Below are 17,972 nucleotides of genomic sequence, written 5' to 3'. Positions count from 1 at the left end.
TGAGAGGCACTGTGTACTGGTTAGAAATGGTGACCTGAAGATCCCACCTCTGCCATTTATCCCTGTGTGGCTTTAGGCAATGTCATGACTCCTCTAAAGCTTCTCTCAAAAATGGGGACAATACTAGTATTACCACATTAGCTGTTTTAAAAGTTAATAAATTTAAAGCACTTAAACTGGTGCTTAGCACATGATTCATGCTATTTAAGTACTCACTTTTACTGTTACTAACATTTCATAAAATACCCAACAGCATCTTTTTTGAAAGCAAGTATTACTATGGTATCAGATTGGGATTGTGGTCGTAGTTCCTTTGCAAGATGTCAACAGACACACAACTACATAAAGAATTCCCTCTTGTGTCGGGATCCCTATTCATATGTTCTTGTGTCAACTCTTGGAACCTTTCAAAGGTTTATTTATCTATCCAACGTTCACTGCTTGTGTATGTTTTTACTTCAACATTTAGATATAAGTGACACTCCCAACTTCAAAGAAGCTTTTTGGTATTGTAATTACCTTAACGTCTAGCACCTAATAAGTGCTCAGTAAGTCTCTGGATAACTAAATGTATGAGTCAGCCATATTCACTGCTAATTAATGTATTTATTATCAATATGAATGAGCCCATGGGTTTACTAGTACCCAATTAATTAATGATCTAAGACTGTTAGCTTCCTGAGAGCAGTTAGGACAAATACGAGGACACAGGTCCTTGACAGGTACATAGGAGTCTCCATCACTAATCAACTTACTATCCTTGTTTTAATCTTACTAAAACTGGAGTACTGGGTGGCTCAGTTGGTTAAGTAACTGCCTTTGGCTCAGGTCATGATCTCAGGGTCCTGGGATCAAGCCCTCTGTCAGGCTTCCAGCTCAGTGGGGAGCCTGCTGCTCCCTCTCCTTCCCACTTCTCTCTCTCTCTCTCAAATAGATGAATATTTAAATAAAAACATCTTACTAAAACTAAATTACTTCTATTTTTCCAAATATCAGACTGCATACACCTCTGTACTTTTGCTCCCATCGTTTCCTTTGACTTTCTTACATGGAAAATTGAAAGTCAATCTCTAGCTCAAAGTAAGCGACCTCCTTATAAATAAGTATTAGTAACATTTTTGTAACTCTAAAAAACCTTCTAAGAAAACTCAAATAGGTGGTACGGTTACCAGTTTCAGCCTAACAAACCCCCTGAAAAACTTAGTGGTTTAAAACGAGATTGTTTTGCTATTTCTCATGGGTCTGTAGGTTGACTGGTCGAGTTGTTTAGTTCACATGTGGGGTGTCCCATAAGGTTGCAGTGAGAGGCCATCTGGAACAGCACTCACACAAGGCTTGGCTAGAATGGACACCCAAAATAACACCCAAAATAACTCCTTCTCATGGCTCACAGCTGATGCTGGCTGTCTGCTGGGAATTCAGCTGGGGCTATTGATGCATCTACAGAGGGCCACACCAGGTTATCTGAGAAATTCTCATGTCAGAAGATGAGTTAATGAGAGGGACCATTGCAAATGTTAGCATTAGCAAGGACAGGAAATGGAAGCTGCCAGTAACTTAGTCACAGAGCCAAACCAAAACAAAGGGCCCAGAACACAGACCCCATCTTGATGCAAGAAGCATCACAGAATTTCAAACTGTCTTTTATCTATTACAATGATTATTTGTTCCTTTAGCAATTCAAATATACTCATTTTAAAAATTACGTTGCAGTTAGAAAACTTAGAGTATAATGCATATGAGCTTATACTGAAAGTCTAGCCCTGAGCTGGACACAAATTAGATAGCAAGTCCATGTAAATTGGAACCCAACTAACAAGCCTGGAAGCCACAATGATTTTGGAAGAGAGATACAGGATTCAAAAATTTTCAGAGATTATTATGGACCAAAACCCATTTTAGTGTCTAATTCTATAAAATTGTGTGCAGTTCTCACAACAATAAATAGTTTAACCTCTGAAGACATGTAGTGGACAAACTTAGTAATAATCAATAAAATAATTCAATTTATGTTCATCTCTCATGGGAAATACATTGAACTCAACCTACCCCCTCAGATACTACATTTATTGTATTCAGTATGTTCCCCCTGACTTCTCTCAAGTACACCATTTCCATGTGTGCCTAACCAGACTTCCCACAGCCAAACCCTGCATCCCTAAGGAAGGTGTGTATGCGAGGGCTGCCAGGAGAAGTCTTCAGCCACTGAATGAAAGCTATGGGGACAGAGATACCTCAGATCCTTTGCTCCTTGGCAGGTAATTCTACGGCCTCTGTTTTGAATTAACCTTCCAGTCATTTTGTGTGCAGATCAACTATCCCACTATGGGAGGCGATTTAAGAGGGCACACTCATGGGCAGCCCAGTGGCTCATCGGTTTAGCGCCGCCTTCAGCCCAGGGCGTAATCCTGGAGACCCAGAATCGAGTCCCACGTCAGGCTTCCTGCATGGAGCCTGCTTCTCCCTCTGCCTGTTTCTCTGCCTCTGTGTGTGTGTGTCTCTCATGAATAAATAAATTTAAAAAAATAATAATGAAAATAAGGGACACTCACTTGCTGTCTCTCCTCCATCAGCTAGCTCACTTTCCTACACTGGTGCTCCCTGACCTCTTAGTAACTTCCTGGCCTCACAACATTGACTTAGGTAGGTTTCTGGGAGAATCCAAGTGAAGATAACCAATTACAGTCTTGAGAAAGCAACGTGAATTATCTGTGACTAAAACTTAAGATATAGGTCCAACCTGATCCCAGTCTGTCCCTGTGACAAACTTAAAAAGAATATTCCATAAATAGGTCACAACCCATTAGTCACCTATGACTGTCAGTATTTGCAAGTAACAAACAGGATTTTTATCTGGTTGCTGAATGCTTACAGGTTCATAGGCTGGAGTAATCCCTGAAAAATCAACATAAATGCAACTAGAAAGGGGTTTTTTTTTAATAATAATATAAAATAAGGTATAGAAAATGCTCCCTTAGGAGCTCCAAGCTTTCTTATTATGGTCTCTAGTAAAACAGCTCCATGGTGAGCATGTGCTTAAGTGAGATGGTCAGAAAGTATCTAAAGACAGATTGTGAGGAGTTGTGTTTAACATAATTGGCTATGTGCACCTAATAGTCAGATCTTCCGGTCTGTAAGGGGATCAGGAACAAACAAAATGGAATAGTCAGTATGTCAGACACAAGCCCTGTCTTTAATCAGCTCAAAGAGACAGCCATATAAATAAATATACATAGTTTTCTTCACCTACTCTTTAGGGGAAAAAGCCTGTTATGTTCTAAAGTTTTGGAGAGGCAGGATCAAGAGGATCAGGATGGGGACTTTTACACCTATTAGCTTCCACTGCATTAAAAGCCTGGGCAGCCAGGCCACTGAGCCTCTTCAAAGAACAGTCCTCCCCCTGATGCTTTACCTCCTATATTCAGGATGCTCCTTGGTAAAGATGTGGAGCTATGCCAACAGTCAAAGAAACCCATCCTATCTGGGTTTTCTCAGCCTGTGGCACCAAGTGATCTGGATAGCAATGTCCCCTCTACCATCACCACCACTAACTCCAGCTCTCACCTACACTCAGCCTATCAGCCTAAAAACAACTGACCCTTAGATTCCAAGAGCCACCATTCTTGTTGTCAAGCTCTTGTTCTATAAGGGCTATATGTGCTAGTTCAGAGAGCTGTATCAAGAGGCAGTTTAGCTCAAGGGCCAAAGGATTTAGTGTGCCATCTCCTTGCCTCCTTGCTCCTGGCAATCACCTTGGTCAGATCACTTAATCACTTTAAGCCTCAAGTTCTTATGAATTTTATCAATAATTGAGTTCATACTTAGCCCAATGCCAAGCATTGAAGAACCATTTGATAAATGATCAAAATTACCTTCTTCTAAAATGCTGAATAAGCTTTCTCAAGACTCAGCTAGATGTGTCTTCAATCCTCCTGGGATTGAATCCTCCTGGGCCCCAGGTAATTTTGGTAGAAAGGGCCCTACCTCTTCTTCACTAATACTTTAGACAATATTGATGCCCAGATATCATCCCCTATCAGCTAAAACTTAGTATCTGCAAATTAAACAAAATCCTTCAAAGTTTCTTAGGTGCTTCAAATCCATCAGTAGGGCTAAAGACCACATGATTCACAGGGATTCTATCTAGCTAAAACTAAGCAGTACATTAGAGACAACAGAAACGGAGGGTGAGGGGGGCTTGTCATTTAGTCTGCTCAAATCCTGAAAATATTTGTCCTATGAGACATGGTTGGAGGAAACAAATAGCTTGAACCCTGGAGAGGAGGCTGAGGGTGAGACTTCTTTGAAGACGAAACTTTATTCCAATTTTTTAAGAGGCCAGGAATAACCTGTATTTTGTATGAAATAATTACTCATCTCTCTGTATCACTCTGGCTTGTAGAAATTACAGGTGTGCAGATTTAATCTCAAGACTAGAAAGAACTTCCAGTAATTTCCCCAAAGAGACAGACCCTCTAAAACATAATGACTTTCTCATCACTGCAAATGTGCAAGTGAGGCCAAATGATTATCTTGAGGAAGAGATTGAACTAGTTATCTCTAAGATTGCTACCAGCCTAAGTTTTCATGAATGAGGATCAAATACTTTAAATGTATTCCCTTTCGGAATAGGACTATTCCTTCCCATGCACCCTGGTCAAAGGAATACTTTCAAATGAGGCAAAGCGTTTTCAAAAGCCATTTGAAGTAACCTAGAAATAGAACCAAAGTAAGAAGTATTTTTTTCATTTAACTTGACCTTTGTACTCCTAGATTTCCAGGAGATTTGACAAAAGAACAGGACTTTTTTTCTTAAAAAAAAAAAAGTCAACTTTATCACCATGCTTGGTCATTGTAATTTTTAATTTTATAGAAACACAGGGCTATACAAATCCAGCGGCAACCTTGTCTTTGTGAGCTCATTCCCTTATCACATTTACCTGATAGCATCTTTCTATTGAGAAGCTCATACAAAAGCAGACAAGCATAGAGACAAGGCTCTGAATTCACAAAAAGTTACTTAGACGGAAGGGATTAGGGAGTTTCTGTCAGATGTCATTCAACTCTTAAACAAAACCAACAAGCAACAGCAACAACAACAACAAAACCCTTCAGTTCTAGATCATCTTTGTAAACACATCAAATGGTTATCATTTACTAACTTACTGCAAAAAACATTAAATATCCCAAATAGTCCCCGCCAAACTAGCCCTCCAATGTGGTATGTTTATATGCCCCAGTGAGATGTTTTTAGTTCCCTTTGAGGTCCTGTTTTTATTCAGGAGCATTTTGGTACAGTTATCTCTAAGAAGGAGCAGTGGCTCTTATCATCTGCCTATCGGGATTTACTCCCCTTGGACCAGAGAATACAAAACATTTCCAAGAATAATTAAGAATCACTTCCCGTGCTTGATGGCAAGATGTAAAGTGTTCATGTGTAAGAAAAGACTTTAGAACATCCAAAATCAAATGCACGGAGTTTCTTCCCATGCATTGGATTTCAAACTCAGAAAAAGACAAACATGAAATGTATTTTCTCTCTTCTTTATGTATCACTTTACTTATTCATGTGGCTTAATTTTGGTAAATGGATGAAATTTCTCTTCTGAGTTATCCCTGGTCTCTTGTTCTTGGAGTTCAGAGTTCGGGATTCTGAGAGTCCTCACAGTACTGCAACCATTTATATTAGATCCTTATGAATAGTCAAGGTAAACAAAAAACCTGCCTTTTGGAGACAGAACATGAGAGACTCCTAATTCTGGAAAATGAACTAGGGGTGGTGGAAGGGGAGGTGGGAGGGGGTGGGGGTGACTGGGTGACGGGCACTGAGGGGGGCACTTGATGGGATGAGCACTGGGTGTTATTCTATATGTTGGCAAATTGAACACCAATAAAAAATAAATTTAGGGGGATCCCTGGGTGGCGCAGCGGTTTGGCGCCTGCCTTTGGCCCAGGGCACGATCCTGGAGACCCGGGATCGAATCCCACGTCGGGCTCCCGGTGCATGGAGCCTGCTTCTCCCTCTGCCTATGTCTCTGCCTCTCTCTCTCTCTCTCTCTGTGTGTGACTATCATAAATAAAAATAAATAAATAAAAATTAAAAAAATAAAAAAATAAAAATAAATAAATTTATAAAAAATAAAATAAAATAAAATAAAGTTGTCAAAATATAGAAAAAAAACCCTGCCTTTTTGCTTTGTTCCTATGCTGGGCCCTCTTCCATCCTGGTTTGAGTGTACTACTCTGGTGTTTGCCCTCCTTATGGCAGTTTCCTAAGAAGCCTCACATAGAGTGATAACCCTCTATGGAAACTTATTTTTATAAGAATATATATTAAAAAAAAACCACCAGCCTCAGATTTCTATTATTAGATGGAACAGACTTAAATACCATCGCAAGGAAGACCATGGCACAAACACACCATTTGATTGAGGTAATTGTAGGCCTGAACCTAAAATAAACCCTTATTCTTGTAAAAATAAATCTTTCTCCCAAATTGGAGTCCAGTGTCTTGTTATAGATGGCTGGCGTTCATGCCTCCAGGAGAGCAGATAACAGACCTGTCTGAGGATAAGTGGTGAATAAGCGATTGAAGGCACTGTCCCAGGAAGCAATAGGCACACGCCCAATGATGCCCATATAGAAATCTTTTAGTTTCCAGCCTTCCTCTGCAATCCGGAAGTTATCTCTAATTGGCACAGAAAATAAATGAGACTCTTCATGCACCTGTTTCATTATAGCACCTATTTTAATATATAGAATCTGTGCTAATTGCATCTTCAGCTTAAAATGTGTTATTGATGGTCCTCCAATTTTTTGATATACATATGAAATTATTTTAAGAGCTAAAACTCCTGACACTGAGAGGAAAAGTAAGAAATTAGAAGAAAGAATGACAAAATTTATGGAGTATATTTGTTTAAATTACTCACAGTGGACACAGGCTTTGGTAGCAAAGAGCCAATGGACTCACCAGCTTGAAATAAACCAGGGAGACTCATGATTAGGCTTCTCTTTTGCCTGGCCCCTCAAACTCAGTAACCTGGCTCTGTACCAGTCCAAAGGTGAGCCCCAGTCCTATTGCTGCTACAAGATGGCTGGATGAATACATCCTGATAGAAATCTTTCCTCTCCTTACTTGACAGTTTCATCAAGGTGTAACAGTAAAACAGGGAGCCAAAGGAGGAAGAAGTCCTGTTCCCTTCCATCTGGTAAGTTTAATTCCATTATGTCAGTCAAAAAACTGAAAAGGGAGATTTTTTCAAAGCCTCATAGCAGTACACTCTTGAGAAGGTATGTTTTCATATACTCCGCTAGGTTAGACGGTCAAAGAAATGGGATTAACACAGGAGAGAAAGTTGTTTACTGTGTTCACCAGTGAATGCTCAGTGTGCAGAGATCATCTCTCAAGTTAGGATGAGTAAGAAAACAGGAAAACTACAAAGCAAAATAGTTATGAAAGTTCACATCAGAACAATGAGACAATTAACATCCTGAAAACTCCAAAGAATATTATAATGGGTATTGGTTGGCTTTGACTACCAAAGCTTTATTCCCCTTCTTAGCTTCCGTGTGTGTTTCAGAAATTAATACCTCCCTAGGAGAGACTATATTTGAGGGTTTTGCAGTTTCCTAGTAAAGAGACAGTTCTCTTACTCTATGGAGATAAATTTGATACTCCTGCCTGTTATTTTATTCTTGAAGGGGATTGGAGTTTCCATACCTGCCATCAGTGGATGGCTCCTGCTATCAGCCTGTTATTGTAACTTCTTCTTGTCCAACTGCTTCTGTGAGCCTCTTGTAACACTGATATGTTCCCTTTTCCATAATTCATCAAGAATCTATTTCTTTTGTGTATAACCAAAACAACCCCAACTGATAACATTCTGATGATTATTTCTGAAGGTAACCAGAATCAAATGTCATTATTCTTGTATCTACTAATATGTAGAGTATCTCTCATACATTGCTAGTGGAGATTTTAAATTGCTGCAACAACTTGCAAACCATCTTTGGCAATTTCTTATAAAGGTAACAGTTTTCTGTGACTCTTAATTCCATTCCTAGGTATGGACCAAGAGTAATCAAAACTCATGTCCATAAAAAGGTTGCTATTGGAATTTTTATAGCAGATTTTTTGTATTTGTTTTGTTTGGTTTTGAGGGGGTCTTGTGTTTTTTTGGAGATGGCAGAAAACTGGAAGTAACCCAAATGTCAATAAAAGACAAGATAAATGCTTTGTGGTACATTCACATAAAGGAGTACTACTCAGCAATAAAAATAAGTAGTTTATTTTTATATACACCACAATATGGATCATGCTTTTAAATATTATGCTGACCAGAGGAAGCCATACAATATGTAATACGTGTGATTCTATTTATATTAAGTTCTCCCCCCCAAAAAAAAAGACAAAATTAATTTACAGAAGTAGTTGACTATTAAGTTGAATATGAACTGGTAGGAAAGAAAGATGGCAACCTCCAGGATGATTAAAATGCTCCACTTCTAAGAGCATCTGGATGGTTTAGTCGGTTGAACATCCAACTCCTGATTTTTGCTCAGGTTATGAACTCAGGGTCATGAGATTGAGCCCCATGCTCAGCAGGGAGTTGGCTTGAGGTTCTCTCTCTCCATCTCCTCCCACCCCCCTCTATAATAAAAAAATCTTAAAATGATATGTTCTACATCTCCATTGAGGTGATAGCTACACAGCATATACCTTTACGGAAACTTGTGAGAAATATAGGAGCCATGAAACTTCCTATTCTGAATAATTCAGCCCCAAAACCAAATAAAGTTAGAGAAAAGCTAGATATAGAAAGTAAAACAATTGTTATGGATGTCTTTAGTATAACCCTAGGGATAATTTGATAAACCTAGTAGGTAATCATCTTAGTAATTTAAGAGCTTGAATTTTTGTATTACATGCTTAGTTTATCCAAAGAACAAGCAAATCAAATTTTCTATCAATATGAATCAGCTTTAAATATGTGTTTTTTAAAAAAAAAGTTAAACAGTGGTAGTGACATGACATCAAAGGCACATTCTAGGAAAGGATAGATAAATCAGACTTCAATGAAACTGCCAACTTGTGCTCTGTGAAAGATTGTGCCAAGAGAATGGAAAGACAAGTTACATACGCTTGCAGGAAAGAATTGCTTATCACCTACCTGATAAAATACTTCTGTCAGATAAAAGGTCTGTTTGAATTCAACACCAACTGTGTGTTGGGGGCGCGGGGTGCAGGTGCCTGCGTGCTCACTTGGTTGAGTGACTAACTCTTGGTTTCATGGGCATGGTCTGGGGGGTCATGGAATCTCCCTCATCAGCTCTGAGCTCAGTGGGGAGTCTGCTTATGATTCTTTCCCTCTTCTTCTCCCACCTCCAACCCCAGCCTCTCTAAAATATATATACACTCTCTAAAATATTTTTTAAAAACCAATAGAGGTGCCTGGGAGGCTCAGTTGGTTAAGCATCAAACTCTTGGTTTCAGCTCAGGTCATGATCTCAAGGTCATGGCAAGCAGCTTGCTTCAGATTCTTTCTCCCTCCCCCTCTGCACCTCCCTGCTTATGTTCTCTCTAAAATAAAATATTTTTAAAATAAAAATAAGAAAATAAATCCAACAGCAAGGGGGGTAAAGTACAATTAGAATATGAACACAAAATGTGAAGGAACATTTCACTGAAGCAGAAAACATGAATGGTAATCAAGCCTTTGGAGAAATATTTAACACCGTTAGCCACTAGGGATGTGCATATTAAAGCTAAGATACCACTGCACACCTATCAGATGAGCTCAAGGGAAAAATACTGGTAATACCAGGAGCTTTCAAGGATGTGGATCAAGCTGACCTCTAGTACATTCCTGGTGGGAATTTAAAATGGTCCAGTTACTCTGGAAAACTAGTTAAGCAGCTTCTTATAAAAGTAAACAGGCACTTTCCATGTATGGCCAATGCTTTCCTGGGTATTTATTCTACAGAAATGGAAACTTAAGTTCACACAAAGTTGTATATGAATATTTATAGTAGCTTTATTTGTAAATAGGCAGAAACTGGGGTGGGGAGGATGTCCTTCAAGGGTAAATGGATAAACAAACTGTAGTGCATTTATGTAATGGCATAATATTCTGCAGCAGTTAAAAAAAAAAAAAAACAACTCTTTATATACTCAACAAGTTGCATGAAACCCAAAGAACTATGCTCAGAGAAAAAAAAGCCACTCTCAAGGCTTACTCTAAGACATACTTGCTCTAAGACATTCTCAAGACATATGTACTCTAAGAGTCTATTTAAAGTAACATTCTCAAAATAACAGAATTTTACTGATGGAGAACCTGCCACAGATTGCCAAGGGTCAAGGATAAGGTTAGCCTATCTACTGAAGAGCTAGATGAGGGAACTTACTTGTCAAAGTGGACGAGTATGGGTTTCTGATGGTGGTGATGTTACACAAATGTATACGTGTTAAAAATTTCACAGATCTAACAAATCAATCAGAAGATGGTGACATGTGCAGATACAAACATACCTCTTCCCACACTCCTACATATGTAACAAGTCTCCTGAGAGAAATCCCAAAACTGTGCAACTCCTATTAGGTGAACAGGGAAAAACCCACATCGAAAGGCTCAAACATCATCTTGCCATAAACCCCACTCCTGGCACAGTGACCCAGATCTGGGAGCCAATTCAAAATTCTGAGTTTCTCTCTGTAAAACAAAGGATTTGAACTTGACATCTGGCACCTCAATTTTTAAGACTCACACCTGAGAGACGAGCTGCCAAAATATCTAGCTTTGAATGCCAAGAGAGCTCACACTCGTGACACCCCTAACCCCTACAGTGAACTGAAAAATAGTTATTAAAGGGCCTGCCTAGACTCACACCCCTCCCCACCAGGGTCCACCACAGAGGCGGCCAATTGAAATCCATGCAGTTTTTCTGGGGAAAAGGCCTATTTGCTTACCTTAAAACTTCAGCCTGAGCAACAGGCAACCAATTTAACACACATGTAGGGCCCTACTGAAATACTCTCCAAAAACCACTGAGGCTCACACCTCCTCTTCTTCTGCCCCATGGGAAGCTACTGGTATCTCCATTAGAGGAGCCTGTGGGGATATCTGACACCCAAGCTTTTGTACAGCCACCCACAGGTTACATCCCTTTATAGCCTGGCTCTGGTGGCCACTTGATATGTGTTCACAAGTTTGAGGAGATGGCAGGAAACCAACAGATCTTAATTAGTCAGGGATCATCCTGAGATCAGTGTAGGGGTAGCAGGCAGAAACACCTACCTCCCAGTCTTCCCCTGAAAGAGATTTGCATACTTGAAAAGCTACTGCTTGAATGTTCAGTACCCAATCAGACTAATTCTAGGCTGACTGAGATCCTTCCCTGTGGGTAACCGACAAGTCCTGGCACATCCTCAACTACTGGGAGCCACCGAGGACAAAGTAGGCTGCTTGGACAATCACAAAGTTTTGGAGGAATAACAAGAGCTAGGCAAGATTAAATATCTCAATTTCTCAATTGTTGAATCATCAAGTCAACAATATATTAAAAGGATTACACACTAATCAAGTGGGATTTATTCCAGGGATGGAAGGATGGTTTAAAATCTGCAAATGGGTGAGATATACCACATAACAAATAAAGGACAGAAACCATTGATAAAGTACAGAAACCACTGGATCATTTCACAGATGCAGATTTCAACAGAACTCAACAGTTCTTCATTACAAAAATTCTCAACAAGGAGCATATATATAGAGAATGTCCCTCAACTTAATCAAGGCCATATATAACAAGTCCACAGTTATTCCCATACTCATCAGTGAAAAGCTCAAAGCTTTTCCAGTAGCATCAACAAGAAGAAAAGGGTGCCCCACTCATGTCACTTTTATACAACAAAGCACTCCAAGTTCTAGCCAGAGCACTTAGGCAATAAAAATAAATAGAAATACCAAATTGGAAAGGAACAAGTAAAGCTTCATTTGCAGATGACATAATATTATATATAGATAACCCTAAAGATTTTATAAACAAAACTGTTAGAATAAATGAATTTTAAAGATGAAAGATATAAAAGCCAATCTGTAAAAAATGAGTTCCATTTCTCTTCATGAACAGCAAACTATACAAAACATTATGAAAACAATCCCTTTTGTAATAGCATTAAAAAATAAAGTACTTAGAAGTAAAGTTAACCAAAGAGAGGAGAGATCACTGCAGTCAGATCTTTAAGTCATTGATGAAAGAAATTAAACGATTTCTTAATTATTTAATAAATACCAATAAATTCAAGATTTCCAATGTTTATGGATTTTAACACTATTGTTAAAATCTCCATATTACCTAAGTCATCTATTGATTCTATTCAATCCCTATCAAGATTCCAATGCAGCTTTCACAAAGGTAGGAAAAGAAAATCCTAAAATACAGATGGAAACACAAAAGACTGCAAATAACCAAAGCAATCTTGAACAAAAAGTACAAAGTTGGAGGCATCACACAACCTCATTTCAAAATACCTATTAATCTATAATAAATCACAGCAGCAAGGTACTAGTGTAAAAACCGACATATAAACCAATGGAACTAAATTGAGAGCCTAGAAATAAGCAGACACATTTAAGGTAAATTAGTTTATAACAAAAAGGTCCAGATATATACAATAGGGAAAGGACAAGATCTTCAACAAACAGTGTCAGGAAAACTAGACAACCATATGGAAAAAAAGAAGAAGAAGAAGAAGAAGAAGAAGAAGAAGAAGAAGAAGAAGAAGAAGAAGAAGAAGAAGAAGAAGAAGAAGAAGAAGGAGAAGAAGAAGAAAGAAGAAGAAAGAAGAAGAAGAAGAAGAAGAAGAAGAAGAAGAAGAAGAAGAAGAAGAAGAAGAGGAGGAGGAGGAGGAGGAAGGTCATCTCTTATACCATATATAAAAATAAATCCAAAGTGGATTAAAGACTGAAACATAAGACCTGAATTCATTAAATTTCCTAGAAGAATGGGGCACCTGGTTGGCTCAATCAATTAGGTGTCTGCTTTCAGCTCAGGTCATGATCCCAGGTCCTGGGATCCAGCTTTGTGTGTTCCCTGCTTAGCAGAAAGTCTGCTTCTTCTTCTCTCTGCCCCTCCCCCTGCTTATGCTCTCTCTCAACTAAATAAAAATAAAATCTTTAAAAAAAAAATTCCTATAAGAAAACACAGGGAGTAAGATCCTTGATGACCTGTCATGGCAATCCTGTTTGGATTTGCCAGTAAAAGCAAAAACTCAGCAAGTTCAACTACATCTAACTAAAATCTGCACAGAAGAAGAAACCATCAACCAAAGAAAAACGCAAATTAACAAATGGAAGATATTTTCAAATCATGTACCTAATCATAAGTTGTTATCTAAAACCCAAAAAGGACTCCCAGTATCTAAGAGCTTAAATAATAAAAGCAACTAAAAAATAGATGATTTGAATCATCAACATTTTTCCAAAGACATACAGAAAGCCAAGTGTAGGTGAAAAAGCAGTAAACATCACGAAAACGCAAATCAAAACCCCAGGCGGTACGATCCCACACCTCCTAGAATGGCTAGCATCACAGAGACAAGAATAACAAAGGTTGGGGAGGCTGTGGAGAGAAAGGACCCCTATTCACCACTGGGGAAGGGTGGAGAGGGTTAACCTGGTATAGCCACCCTGGAAACCAGTACAGGGGTTCCTCAAAAAAAAATTTAAAGTAGAACTACCATATGATCTATCAGTTCCACTCCTGGGTATTTATCCAAAAATACCCAAAAAACAAAAACACTAATTTGAAAAGATATCTGTTCCCCCCTCCATGTTTACTATAACATTATTTGTAATAGCCAGACACAGAAATGATTCAAGTATCCATCAAGGGACAAAGATGTTGTGGTACGCGTATATAAATGTATATATTTATATGTATGTATAATATATATAACAAATACGCATTTATAATATAATGGAGTATTATCCAGCCACGATAAAGAAAATTCTGCCATTTTCATCAATGTCAATAGATCTTGAGGGCATTATGTTAAGTGAACTAAGTCCAACAGATATAAAAACAGGTATAACTACCACATATTCGGGCAGCCCCCGTGATTCAGCGGTTTAGCGCTGCCTTCAGTCTAGGACCTGATCCTGGAGTCCCATGTCGGGCTCCCTGCAAGGAGCCTGCTTCTCCCTCTGCCTCTCTCTCTGTGTCTCTCATGAATAAATAAATAAAATCTTAAAAAAAAAAAAAAACCATATTCTCCCTTCTATGTATTATCTAAACACAAAGAACTCATAGGATCAGAGTAGAAAACTGTCTGCCAGGGGCTAAGAGGTAGAGGGAATGCAGAGATGGTAATCAAAAGGTACAAATGTTCAATTACAATGTAACTAAAGTCCAGGAATCCAATATATCATATGGTGACTACAGTTAACTGTATTACATATATTACTGTACTATATATTTTCACTATATAGTACTGTATTATACATATTATTACTGTATTAAGTATTTTAAAGTTGTTAAGAGTACATTTTTTAGGTTTTCATTGCAAGCAAAAAAAAGTTTGTTTTTTTTAAAGATTTTATTTATTTAAAAAAATAAGATTTTATTTATTTATTCATGGGAGACACAAAGAGAGAGGCAGAGACATAGGCAGAGGGATAAGCAGGCTCCCTGCAGGGATACTGATGCGGGACTCGATCCCAGGACCCTGGGATCACAACCTGAGCAAAAGGCAGATGCTCAACCACAGAGCCACCCAGATGCCCCACAAAGAAAAACAAACTTAATTACGTACAGTCATAGATCTTAACTAGACATTGTGGTGATCATTTCACGATAGATACACACATGGAATCCTTATGTTTCAGATGTGCAATCTAACGTTCCATGCCAATTTTTTCTCCATTTTTAAGGATAACAAATAGAATTATCTATTTATTCTGATAAATAGAAGATTTAGAATGGCCATTGCCTCAGAGGGAAGGGAGAACAGGTTGTAATGAGGAAGGTCACACAAGAAACATTTAAAATAACAGTGTTCTTTCTCTTCAACAGAATGGTGGATATCATTTTTTTTAAGATTGTATTTATTTATTCATGAGAGAACAAAAGAGAGAGAGAGAGAGAGAGGCAGAGACACAGGCAGAGGGAAAAGCAGGCTCCATGCAGGGAGCCTGATGTGGGGCTTGATCCCTGGTCTCCAGGATCAGGACCTGGGCTGAAGGCAGGCGCTAAACCGCTGAGCCACCCAGGTTGCCCTTATTTTTAAATTTTCATGTGATAATTTTTTTATAATCTTTCACAGCTTTATAACAATATTTTAAAAAGCAAGAAAGGTGTTGTTTCTACTTCAAGAAATTTAATACCTAAAGGTATTCCACACCCAAGATTTTCTACAAGTCCCCAATTCAATATTCTTTCTCAGAGAACTTAAGGTCTACCCAGATTTTGAATACATTTATTATCCTCCCTTTATTATTTTGGTTGAGAAAATATGCTCGCCTATCTCACTGTGTATATACTTTAAATTTCATCTATGAAAGTAAACTTATTTTTGTCATGAAAATAACACCTAAAAAAAAAAAAAGAAAATAACACCTGTTGAAAAGTTAAATTCAAAGCTGCATATCTGACATGCTTGTTCATTTTTAAACTCTAATTTTGAGTTCACTCTTTGCTAGTAGTAAATCATAATATATGAATTTTTTTTAATTTGAAATAGGCATTCAGAAACTGATTTACTTTGGCTGATTGGAGCACTTGAAACAAAAATTGTTCCCTTAACAATCACTTCAGTAAATGCAGAAAAACATTTTGCATACTATAATATGCATTGATGATACTCTCAACAAATAGGGTTAGAGAGAATACACCTCAAAATAATAAAGACCATATATGGAAAACCCAGAGCTAACCTCACACTCAATGAAGAAAAAGAGAGCTTTTCCTCTAATATCAGGAACAAGACAAGACCATATTGACTCTGACCACTTCTGGTCAATATAGTAACCACAGCAATCAGACAAGAAGAATAAAAGGCATCCAAATGGTAACAAAGTAATATTTTCACATTTTAGAGATGGTATAAAACTATACATAGAAAACCCTGAAGACTCCATCAGAAAACCACTAAAGCTGACGAATGAATTCAGTAAAGCCATGGAATACAATTTATACAGAAGTCTGTTGCATTTCCATACACAAATAATGAAGTAGTAGAAAAATTAAGAAAACAATTCCATTAATAATGGCATCAAGAATAATGAAATACCTTGAAATAAATTTAACCAAGGAGGTGGAAGACCTTTACTGTGAAAACCATAAAACACTGGTAAAATTGTTCCCATCAAGTGTCCAGGAAGGGCACCACTATTTTCACTTATTGCGCACACACAGTATGTTACAAAAATTTTAAAAGGAAAACCTACAACTGTTTCCTTAACCTCTTAGCCATCCTACCTATTAAAGATGACAAACAAGCAACCAAATCAATCATGTCAGGAATACAAAGCAATATAGTTTTGCTTGTTCTAATTAACCAAACAAAAAGACTTACTTCAAATACTGTTTTTGCACCACTTAAATTGGGAAAATCCTGCTTTGTTCTGCTCATTTATTGAAAAAAATAAAGTATACGATAAATTCTTTGTAGGCTTAGTCATTTGTTAGAAAAATATCTCTAAATGACTCTAGGGGTGACTGGGTGGCTCAGGTCATGATACCGGGGTCCTAGGATTGAGCCCCACATTGGGCTCCCTGCTCAGAGGGGAGTCCACTTCTCCTTCTCCCTCTGCCCCTCCCCCTGCTCATGCTAGCACTCTCTCTCTCCCAAATAAATAGATCTTTTTTTAAAAGATCAAATAAATGATTCTAAACCAGCCATCGGGGAACTTTATCTGTAAAGAGTCACACAGTAAGTATTTGGGGGGTTGCAGGTCACAAGGAATCCACATCAAGTACTTAACTCTGCATTTGTAGTGCCAAGTCAACATACATACCAGTGAACAAAAGGACCTGTGGTTATGTTTCAATACAATAAAACTTTACTTACAAAAACAGATTGTAGGCCAGACCTGGCCCAAGGGTCATCATTTGTCAATCTCTGCTCTAAAATATTTTTTTTTCAACAGCTGCCTTGTGTGTACATGAGCACATATAGGTACATGGTGACCTATATGTATCTATTTCTGTACTCTTTCCCAGAATCAGAATGACTCAACATAAACTTAATTTCCTTTAGGGATTTTCTGTTTAGATGGTATCACAAACGAGTATCTACTTCTATGGACATACAGTACATCCTGTAATGGGGACATACCCCTAAATATAAATAGATAGCAATCATGAACAAAACCATGGAAATTTGGAATCAAAAAAACTTAAGTGAACAATGACTATATCAGTTTTCCAAAATGCGAAGTCTTTTCCTCATCCTTCTTCCCTAGTCCCCACCCCATTCAGCAGAACTAGATCTCAAAATCTGCTTTCCAGAATGTGAACATCCGTATAAAGACCAAGGAAGCCAAGTTAAGCAGATTATAATTTAGTTATTATTGTACTTAATAAAGTATTGAAGTACTAAAGATTGTTTTAAGATGAATGATTTTGGGAAGGATTTCTTTTAATTACATATTTACATTATACAAAAAGAGTTTGTTTTCTCAATTTCATAGCTCCTGCAGATCCTTTGTTAGCTCTTTTTTTCCCCCTCAGTGGAAGCATGATTACAAAGTCTGTCTCATAAAATTAAGTCTGAAAAGAGCTACCATCTATTTGTATTGGTTTGGACTTTTCCTGTGAATTTTTTTTTTAAGATTTTATTTATTCACGAGAAAGAGAGATCTAGAGAGAGAGAGGGACAGGCGGAGGGAGAAGCAGGCTCCATGCAGGGAGCCTGATGTGGGACTTGATCACGGGTCTCCAGGATCATGCCCTGGGCTGAAGGCGGT

Source organism: Canis aureus, chromosome 10 (genome assembly GCF_053574225.1).
Source record: "Canis aureus isolate CA01 chromosome 10, VMU_Caureus_v.1.0, whole genome shotgun sequence".
Classification (NCBI taxonomy): domain Eukaryota; kingdom Metazoa; phylum Chordata; class Mammalia; order Carnivora; family Canidae; genus Canis; species Canis aureus.
This window is presented reverse-complemented; position numbering follows the sequence as displayed.